The following is an 11,165-nucleotide window of genomic DNA, read 5'->3' as shown; positions in this document are numbered from 1 at the left end:
TGGGAGGGGACCCCAGTGGGAACTGACAGGAATAGCAGAGACCCCAGCTGGGCCTAACTGGAGGCAGGAGGCTCCAGAGTCGGTCACAGCCGCCCCACGAACTGGCTGTTCTGGCCGTGAAGGGAGTAGCAGCTGGCAAGGAGATGGGGAATCAGTCATTTTCCTTAGAGGGACACCTGCCAGGGAACGCCTGAGGCAGGCCTGCTCTTGGCTGAGGGAGGAGGTTGCCATGCAGTCCAGCCCCACGCAGAGGTCAGAAGTAAGCGTCCTGCCGGGCCTCAGCTGCTGAGAACCTATCCCCACCGTTGTGGGGGGCTGAGGGCGCATCTGCCTTTCGCCACAAGGAAAGCTTCCGGCCTTGGCCCTTCTCCTGCTTCTGCTGTTCTTTTTCTTGCTCTTTTTCCCACTTCTGTCGTTCTTTCTCTTGCCTCTCCCATTCTTTCTCCTGTTTCTGCCGCTCCTTCTCCTGCCACCGGGCCTCCTTGCTGGAACCCAGAGGGGTGCTGTTGCCAGTAGGTGAGGGCAGAGATGGGTGCAGTCCCTCAGCAGTGACCACAGGCCCTGGGGCAGGGCCAGCACTGGCTCTGCGGGCAGGAGGGGGTGGGGAGAAGGTCGCTCCAGCTGCATGGGAGCTTCGGCTTTTAAGGCCAGGGAGGCTGAGGAGGCTGTTAGGGGGCCCAGGGGTGGCTGCTGCCACCGCCACTCTTCATGAATAGCCCGGGACCCATGTAGTCGCCGTGAGGGCCGATACTGCAGTTCTCCCTGGGTTTCCCGCCACTTCTTCAGCTGGGCTGTATTCTCCCGCTCAATCAAGGCCTCTGTCACTGGAAGGTTGGTTACCTCGTGTACCAGGAAGTCCTCCTGCATGCACTGTTGGGGCAGGTTTCGCAGCTGCTCCATAGTTTCATACAGGCAGCTTCTCCACCGACCCCAAGTTGTGTCGTAGCAAGACCAGGGCCACCCGGAAGGTGATCTTAACACCTTCACAGAAAAACATGTCCCAGACACTCAACACTGAGGCCCAGGGCAGGGTGCGGGAAAAGATGCACATGAACCATTCTGTCATGTAGAGCAGCCCATGGAGCTCACATCATCCGCCAGGGACTCCAAGGTCCCCGACATGAGGCTCACTGAGTCCAAGTAGCTCAGCGTGTCTGCAGCCTGCCCTCGAGGCCCAGAGATGCGAGGTCTCGAGCTGGACGTGGAGCCCAGGTCCTGAGAGTTCTCAGCAGGCTCCGGGCTGGGGTCACCGTGACGACCGACCGCGACCGGAGCCTCACTCGCCCCCGAAGCTCCCGTGCCAGGCCCGGCGGGGTCCTCGGCAGCCTGTCCTGCTGACGCTGATGTGGCTGCTGCAGCTCCATGTCCGCTTGTCACTTGTCCTGCTGCAGCCCGTGCAGTCCCTCCTGAGCCCGCTGCGGCTCCAGGCTTGGGGGCGAGCGGAGGTTTGGCGGCCAGGGCCCCCGGCGCCGTTCTGGAAGGGGTCCTAGTGGGGGTCCCGGCGGGCGTCCCGGGTCCCGGCGCAGGGGAGGCTCGCGCCTCCTCGGTTTTCGTAGAGTGCGTCCCTGAGGCCCCCGCAGCCGGCGCAACAGGCTCCGGGCCAGGGGCGACCTGCGTCGTCGGAGTTTCGGACGAGGCCTCCGGAATCTTCACTTCAGTGCCGCCCGCGTCGGCCGGGCCCGGGATCGAGGTCTGGACCGGCCCCGAGCCCCTGACGGCCCGCGCCTCCCCAAGCGCTGCCCGGGTGACAGGGGCCGAGGTGGCTGTGGTCACTGGAGGCTCTGGAGCCACCACCACCATGGACCTGGCCCGGGAGCTCCTGGGCAGCGGCGAGGGGGACGCGGGGACGCCATGACGGCGCGGCGGGGCCACCAGGGGCGCCGGCCCCTCTCCATGACGCGGGCGGCTCCTCACATCCCCCAGCCGGGGAGGCGGCAGAAGGCGCCGCCCCCAGCCATTGGTTTTAATGGGGATTCACCAAAGAATGGCTGGGGAAAACTGTCCTCTACTTCAAAGAGTGGCAGCTGCTCTATTAGCATTTACTAGCTGGCAGAATAACCACTGTTTGTTCAAGTTCTACAAAGGATAGTTAAAAGCCTGAACAAGATTATCTAGCACTTTATAGTAAAGACTTTAAAGTCCAAAACTTAGCTCTTATGCACCTAAATAATTAGACCTAAGAGGTTGGAAATCCTCCCTCACTCTAAATGTGTTTTGTTCCCATAAGTGTGCTGCTTTTGGCGATAGCTCCTTCTGGTATCACCCAGAAGTTGGAGATAGATAGATAGATGGATAGATAGATAGATAGACAGACAGACAGACAGACAGACAGATAGATAGATAGATAGATAGATATAGATAGATAGATAGATAGATAGATAGCTTGTAGAGTAGCTTTAGTGCTGATCCTAGTGGCTTCTTGTACCTCTGACAAGTCAATGAGTTTCCCTCTTCATCATTGGAAGCAAGAACTAAGTTAATCAGACCCTCTTATATGGGAATGGGGGGATCAGAGTGAAGGCATGAGGTTCTAGAAAACCACCTCCCCAGTTTCATCTTTCACTGCCCTATCTGCTAGAGATAAGCACCTGTAAACATTTATCACCAGAAGTAAGGTTCTTCTGCTTGAAACTGAACAATCAGACAAAATGCTTTTTTATTTTTATTTTTATTTTTATTTTTTGTCTTAGAGAAGGGTCTACAGGGTGTTCAGGGTCTCACTACTAGATCGAACTCATAGTGATCCACCTGTCTACAGCCTTCCAAGAGCTGGGATTGCAGGTGTGCAACACCACGCCCAGTCTCAATTGCCATCTCAGTGCCTCCCAGGGGCAGGGCTGGCACGGCAGACCTGGGGATCGAACCCCAGTCCCTTGCTTATAGGCGCTTCAATCTGCTGAGCTATTTGGCCAGCCCCCAGACAAAATGTTTTGAACATCACCCTAAATTGATGTTCCTTAATAGTTCTGAAATAGTAGCTCAGTGATGAAACCTGACTGTCTGCAGCTTTTTAAAATAGCCATAAGTCATTTCTTCTAGAATCTGCAAAAGCAGCCCACTGAATGGATGATTTTGAACATCTTCTGTACTGCTTTTTTGCTCCAATTTAATTTCCTGAGTAGGGGAAGCATCAAGTTTCCATGGGTGGGAAGATTACACAGAAGAGGCAGCAAAGCTCTAGTCAGACAAGTCTGGTTAACAACCTTTGTCAAGGACAGAAGCCATCTATGGATTGCTCCACAAAGTTTTCCTTTGTGATTTAAAGCACTGCAGCAATGGAAAGGGAAGTCCAAAAGACATTAGTGTAAACTACCCTGGGGTTAATGAAACCTCTCAAAAAGACAAATGAGATTGAAATCCCATTGCCTCCTTCCTCTTACATCCCAGAAATGTCTGGGAATCCAACCATAGCAAAGCCTTCAAGGATCAATGAAAAGGGCTGAAATCACTGGCCCCTCCCCTCTCACAAGCTTATAAATGGAAAATCTCCATCTCTGACTGCCATCCTCTGGGACAAAATCAGCTACCTAATTTTAAAAAGCAACATCTTATACCAAAAATGCTCAAGCCCTGGACAAAGGGAGTTGGTTCATTCCAGAACTGAGAAGGCCGGCAGCAGAGACTATCAGTAAGTCAACAGACACTGGAGACTAGGAATTCTGACACACATCTTTCCACCAGACTAAGCAGAAACAAAAGCATCCTTAGACCACTGACTAAACCAATCATGCGTCCTAGTATAAGGGCATGGAACTTTAAGACTCATGTTTGAACTTTCTCCCCACAGGCAAGAAGCTTCGCGCAACGTGGAGGGTCCATTCAAGTGCTCATTAGTAGGATGGTGCCTGAGGTATTCATACTTCATGACTGATGTTAGGTTGCTGTTAATGTCCTCATAAGAAAATATATTGGAGGACTTAAAAAGAAAAAGAAAGAGACAAAAGGCATCCATATTCAGTATGTGGCTCCATAGGTAGCATGTCTTTCTTTGTTTTTTATTCTTGAGCTCTTCTTATAAAAATCAGTTGAAAGTTTTCAAGATGAAATAGACTATATTTTAAAATATACAAATGACTGTGTGATTCACTACAATGCCACAGCTTTCAAGGGCAGAAAGTGACACATAAAAGGCTACCAGCTTTCCTCCTCATTGTCCTCCTGTTTTGTCTCCACATTTTAATTTGGAGCTTCAGTCTTTTAAAATGCTACTTAAGAAAGCCATCCTTCACACTGATCACCAAATTCCCTATGACACTTATTCAAAACTCAAAAAGAAAAAAATATCATCAGGAGAGCTCTAACTTTAGGGAACTCTGGAGAGAAAAAGACATGAATAAGTGACCTCCTACCTCACCCAATGACAAAGCTTTATACATACATTTCAAGAATGACTCCTCTTTAATCTCACCCTCTGTGAAAATAAAAACGATTCTTTTGTCCTGCTGCCTGACTTGTCTATACAGAATTTTTAGGTTATGCATCAGATTTGATGTGTTGTAGAATCTAAAGAAAATTATCATTGAGTCATTCACTAAAATATTTTTATAGAGAGAAGAGAGTTTCATAATAATGTTTTTGTCTATTTGTCTAATTAAAAGATGATCATCTTGGTCCATCATGGAGATGCATATTATGTGGAAAGTTACTGGTTAACTGACTTTTAAAGCCCCATATTGCATAAAACATTATATTTAATGTTTTTACAAACAAAATGTCTATAGTGAAACTCCACTAGAGATAAAAATATAATTTCTACCACAAGCAAATTTCATTTGCATGTTTTCATGTATGACCTTGAAAATATATGTTGGTAATAGCTATATTTACCTGGAAATAATAATTAGAATATTAAGCACTCATCAGCAATTGGCATTTGATGAGACATCTGATAAACTAAACTAATCTAAATAAATTCCAGATTCCATTCAATGAAGAGAAAGAGACAAATGATATTTCAACCCCCAAAATAATTATTAATCTATGCATCTTTGGAGTTCATATATATATAAATTTGTTTTTGAGAAATCCGTGTACTAGAAGGGCTAGAAATATTATGAAATATCCCACTATCAGTCTTACATTACTAAAAGTAATTCAGAGTCTATAATTAAGAAATATTAGGAAAATCTCAATCTCCATTAGACCAAAAGTATAAATGAAATGTTTCAGTCATGGAGACTCAGCCCTAGTAAACTAGTATTTGTCTTGAGTGTCATTACAAATTCATAATCCAGAGCACAGTAGCGAATGACCATCTAATTTTTCTAAATCACTAAATATTTAACTTTAATAGCTTGTCATTTTTTAACATCTGGAAGGAAATATAGCCAGAAATGAATGAAGCCAATCATGTCAGGCTCTCTTTTCCTGATCCACACACTCCAACAAGGAAGGCATTTCCCTGAGGAGTACAAATGACTCAAGAAATCTATCACATGACATAGAAAAAGGTATGTCATGTAAATATGTAAATGTAGCATTTTTCCTATTTATATAATGTAGAAATAAGGTCAAATACTCATTCAGGACCACTTTGACACCTCTACATTAAACTGAAGATAAAGAGGTTGAAGGAGTGGGTGCCTTTCTGAAGTACAGTGGTGTTTGAGGTGTATTACATTGGGTGAGAACAATGGAGAACACCTTTAGAGAACACATGACAAAACTTAAAATCATAATCATTGTAACAGTCATAGTTTCATAACACAACATCTTAGAGTTAGAGAAAGCCCTGACATATTCCCTTAAGGGTAGAAACTCCAGAAGAAGGTACGGAAATAGCAAGAGAAGAGACAGTAAAAGATTACGTGTATCTCATTTCTTTTTTCAGCAATTTTGCCCAGCTGTTGTCCAGTATACCGCATTCTATGCACAGTAAACTTCTAGCCATCTTCCATGATCCAGATAAATTTCAGCTCCACACCTGAGTCTCGCCTTCCCCACACAGTGATATGTTCTTGGCATCACTCTAGGGCCCCTCATTTCTCTCTTCACTCTCTTTCTATGAGTAAGTCTCTCTCCCCTGCTGTGGTGTGTCTACCTGCAAGGCAAGAGGGACACTATTAATATTTAACCATTTCATAGCGTTAGGTGCACTGGTGGTGCTGTGCAATCATCATCCTCATCCAACCCGAGTTCCTTGTGTCTTGAAGAATGGAGCCTCTGTGCCCAGGAAACACTGACTGCCAGTCCTCCACTCCCTACCCTGCCCCTGGGGACCTCCATTCTCCTTTCTGTCTTGGTGGCTTGGCATCCTCTAGCAACCTAACAAGGGTAGATGCTTGTAACATTTGCCTTTAGTATCTTCCATATTTCACTCAGCTCAACGTCCCCTGGGTTTTTGTACTATATTTATAATAATATTCTTCACATGACATAAAAAGAAGTAGGCTTTGCCTAAGCTTTGAACTCATGTCAAACACATTCACATTGTGTGAAGAAAACACTGAGCTGGCAGCTGCACAGCAACACTGAATAAAATTATCACATTTCACATTGGAAATACACTTACTCGTATTACAAGCTTATAAGGTGTGACATGTTTCTTTCAGATTAAAAATTGGAATATATCACTGAGTTTACTTTTGAACTGAGTGTTCTCCTAGGAGGTAAAATTGAAAAGAGGGAAGCAAAGCATCTGCCACTTCAGCAGCTGCTGCCCTGCGGGCACACTCTCATTATACTGCTATAGGAGCACGAGTAAGTGCTCTTTCAGGGACCGAGGAGTCAGCTGAGTCATCAATTTTGGACATTTAAGCATCAGCCTCCTCAGAAGTTTCAGCTTGGTCAGGAAGAAGAATCACTCATCTGTTCACTATTTTCTTAACCTTAAATTAGTACACTCATAACTCTATAATTTAACACTAATACTAATATTCATCAAATGCCATATTGCATTGTCTTAGAAAAAAAGCAAGAAATAATAGAAGCATTTTTGTGATCATATGTGATCTTAGTACTTTCTTGTCAATAAAAGTCAACTTCAAATCATGTGTTTACAGAATTCAATTTGTAGCCACAATTGAACATTGCATTTGAAAGATCTTCCCAGAGATAAGAGCTTATTGGCTGAGAGCAAAGTCAAAAAAAGGTAAGACTGGGGCTGGTGAGATGTCTCAGTGGTCTAAAGCACCTACTTAGAACAAGCTTAGCAAAGCACAGGGACCGCGGTTCAATCCCCCAGCACCACATGCCAGCCAGCCCCGCCCCCTGGTGGGCTGAACTGGCCACACACACACACACACACACACACTCTAAATGAATAAACTTTTAAAAAAAGGTAAGACAACACCAAATCAAAAAAGAGGCAAATAATTACCAGACTTTTTGATGAACAATAGAAATAAAAGGGTTATTTCATATGGCTAGACAATTTCTATGATTCCAAACTCCCATTCAGTAAACATAGAAGTGAATATTAGGGAATAAGAATGGGAAGGTCAATAATAAACATATTGTGTTCTTTTTTTGGGAACATGGATTAAAATCAACATTTTTTTAAAAAATTCATAATATACAGGCTTAACACTCCCAAGGTGGACTATAAAATAATGCTAAACAAAAAGTTAAATTAGATATATATAAAGTCACTAACATTGGATATTAGTTAATGTTAGTAACCAAAGGGGGAAAAAATGACAAATTGTCTAATTCTTTACTTTTCTAAAAAACAGGAAATTAAGTACAGTAAATGTAAGATGCATTCTAATTATATTGCAAATATGCTCATGTAGATTTTTTGTACATATTGTGACTTAATTTAAAGTAAATGTTCCACCTTCATTCCAGGTACATAGCTAGCCATGAACAAACTTTTGCAACTGTCACTTAGGAATGTTCAACAGATGACATATTGTTATCAAAACTGGTCATGTGCTGCCTGTTTATTTCTGGTCATTTAGAAGACAAAAATAATGTGTTTAAACATGTCATTTTACATATGCAAATTAACTTAAATTCCATCCTCACTTTAGAATAGGTTATAACATTACTTAATCCCAGTTATTTCTGAGAAGAAAATAATTGGAACTGTGGTGCTTTTCTTTTATTTTCAATTTTATTTATTTGTGTGTGTGTGTGTGTGTGTGTGTGTGTGTGTGGCCAGCTCAGCCCACCAGGGGGCGGTGCTGGCTGGCATGTGGTCCTGGGGGATTGATCCGCAGTCCCTTTGCTTTGCTAAGCTTGTTCTAAGTAGCTGCTTTAGACCACTGAGCCATCTCACCAGCCCTGTGGCCCTTTTCATGAGAGAAACAATGTATCTCCATTTTCGTAGGCCCATAACCATGAAAGTTCATATTCACTTTACCCATTTTCCCCAATTTCATTCAATGACATTCTCATGTAATTTGTGGCTTTTCTCTTTACTTTCAACATTTAAATGTCCAGAGTAATCATCCTTTTTGTCACTCTTTAGCTTCCTTTCATTTGTTGGTAACAATGTGTCACAGATGCCACTCAGCTGATAACATTTCATTCATGTCCCCACAGTGCCTATGATGTTCATACTCAAAGTAGTATTCCCATGAATAACGATGTGGTTCCAGAATGTCCTGAGGCCTCCAGCAAGTGTGTGTTGGATCCTTCCTCACTGGACTGAGGCAGACAACAAGTCCTCGGTAGTTCCTGCTGTCCTGCTTAGCTTTCCTATTCTACCTTAATATCAAAGAGTGGCAAACACAAAGCTGGTTAATCCATGAACTCTAATATATCATGTTTCTCCTTTCATTCTACATTTATAAATACCAACAATGTCTTGGGATTGTTTCAATAAGATCTTCTAAGGAGAAACTCAACTTCCCTATCTGAAACTTCTCTCTTCAAGACTACTTTTGAGGAATTCTATTGGAGAATTTCACTTTCTGTTTTAGTGGTATACATGTAGCTTCAGGTACATTCTGCAAGAAATCCATAAAACATAATCAGTTGTACAACCCACCAGGACTTTTCTCTTCACCAAACTCTCTCCCACTAGATTTACTAAAGTCTTATCAAAGCAGGTCACATGATCAGACATTGTGAATCAAAGTACTATCACACATTTACATTCATGCTTCCATAGCTTTAATAGAACCTGTTGAAGGTGTACTTTAAACACAGGATTAAACTCCAACACACCAAAATTGGAAATTCAAGTGGAAATACTATGGAGGTAATCTTTCTTGATTTAAGATGCAACAATTTAAAGAAGCTAAAATTTTAAAAATTTTCCTTCATATTAGTTTGACTAAACTATGTTAAAGGAAAGGTAGAGTTTATCCTTTTGCAATCTCTAAAAGAAAATATTCTTGGCCACATAACCACAATGAAAATTCCTCTAATGAACCAGCAAACTAAATTCTTTGCAAAGGTTTGAGTTTGTGAAAACTTAATCTTTTATTCAAACATATTTTTATGTACTCAAAATATAGTATATGTGCAATTCTCATATATAAAATTTAGGTATTACAAAGATAAATATAGATACCTTCATACCTCAGTGTATATGTTGGATATTGTTATGCTTTACATATACTTAAATGCATTTAGATATTGAGACATGATGTAGCATACTTAGTTAACACAAGTGGAGGAAAATTTTTTTTTCAAAAGTGGAGGAAATTTATGACAAAAAATAACCTTCAATATTTGAACAAAGAAATTCTTAGTCCAAATAATCCCGAATCCCAAATAAATCAAAAGCTGATCAAGTTAATTGAACATTTCTGTTCCTATCATAAGAACAAAAAATGTCAAATCTCATCATTTGATATGATAGGCTAGTGGAAATTTGTTACATTTATTAAAATTTTACAGGTTACAAGGTTTTATTATTAATGATTAAATACTATTCTATGGCTAGAATTTCAAGTTTTTATTTTAAAGAGAAAATAACAATAAAAACAATACAGAATTTCAAAACAAAGTGATAGGAAATTAACAATGATTATCATGTTGCACATTGTTATCTTCAAAGTGATTGCTCAGATTACCAGATACAAGCATATCAAATCGAGCAAACAATATAAACAGTAAACATTCTGGTCAATGGACTAATAGAAATTAATACATATATAATAAAAATATACTAAAATAAAATATAATTTTGAAATAAAATATATTAAATCACTTATTCAAGAAAATACTTTATGGTAGTGCCAGTTACTAAAATTTTGTGTGCTGTTAAGTACCTGAAATATCTACTCAGATAGTAGACTAGTATTTGAGAAATGTTTTCCACACTCTCACTAATTTCTCAAAACCTTTGAACAAAAAAAAAATCAAAGTATTCGTTGTCGTTAAACTATCTCTTAGTTCTCTTTCATGAAGATTATTAGTTTTTTCCAAAATGTCTAGCCTTCACAAGTTATATTCCTGTCTAGCTATCCTTCCCTGTGCATCTTGGAGGATCTGATAGTCAGCACTTGGTGAGCTTAATGACAGTTTTCTTGGTAATTCTGCAGCCTCTCTGTTTGCCTAGAGAAGTGTCTTAAAATTAATTTGGTCAATTTAACTACTTCCTCAACTTCAGAAAGAATAAGAATTGTATTAGAAGCTGTAACTCAATAGAGCACTCACTACCAAGAGTGAGTACTGGACTCAGTCCCCAGTACTACTAAAACACACCAAAAAAAAGAAAGAAAGAAAATTTTTAAAAAAGAAGAAAACCAAGCAAGAAACAGTCTGGGAGACATGTAAGCACTTCCATAGCCTCATCATGTGATCAGGCCTTGACAAACTGGATATTTACCCAACATGTCTACTTTGAAAAAAATTTTAATATCTAGGGTCTCTCATATTCAAACATCAATACAAATTCAAATTTTTTATCAAATGAATTTTCTACTCTGCTGTTTCCTTTCAATTTTATGAATATACGCAATTCTTTAGTGCATCTTGTCACATAAAAAGAAACTATAGGGGGTGGTTAACAATACAATGATTTTTTTCATTCTAAATGTTTATTCACAAAAATAATTATCTCAAAGTTAAAGTGCCAAGTTTAAATATGAAGACTATTTTAGAAGAAAATCAATGATTTTCCCCATTATTTACTATAAAAAACACTTTACTATGGGAAAACAAAATTAACTGCTTGTTTTACTCTGTTCATTACAAAGTGATTGTCTGAACTATCTGCCTAAACATAAACCTAATTGAAACACAATTTTCAGTTGAAACTTTCAGTC

General features: G+C 40.9%; 1 pseudogene; it reads right to left on the bottom strand.

Annotated features, from left to right (window-relative positions):
* Positions 1 to 214: 214 nt before the first annotated feature.
* LOC101563531 lies at positions 215 to 1,971 on the bottom strand (annotated as a pseudogene).
* Between the last annotated feature and the right edge of the window lie 9,194 nt (positions 1,972 to 11,165).

Source organism: Octodon degus, unplaced genomic scaffold (genome assembly GCF_000260255.1).
Source record: "Octodon degus isolate 3935 unplaced genomic scaffold, OctDeg1.0 scaffold00473, whole genome shotgun sequence".
NCBI classification, from domain to species: Eukaryota; Metazoa; Chordata; class Mammalia; order Rodentia; family Octodontidae; genus Octodon; species Octodon degus.
This window is presented reverse-complemented; position numbering and strand designations above follow the sequence as displayed.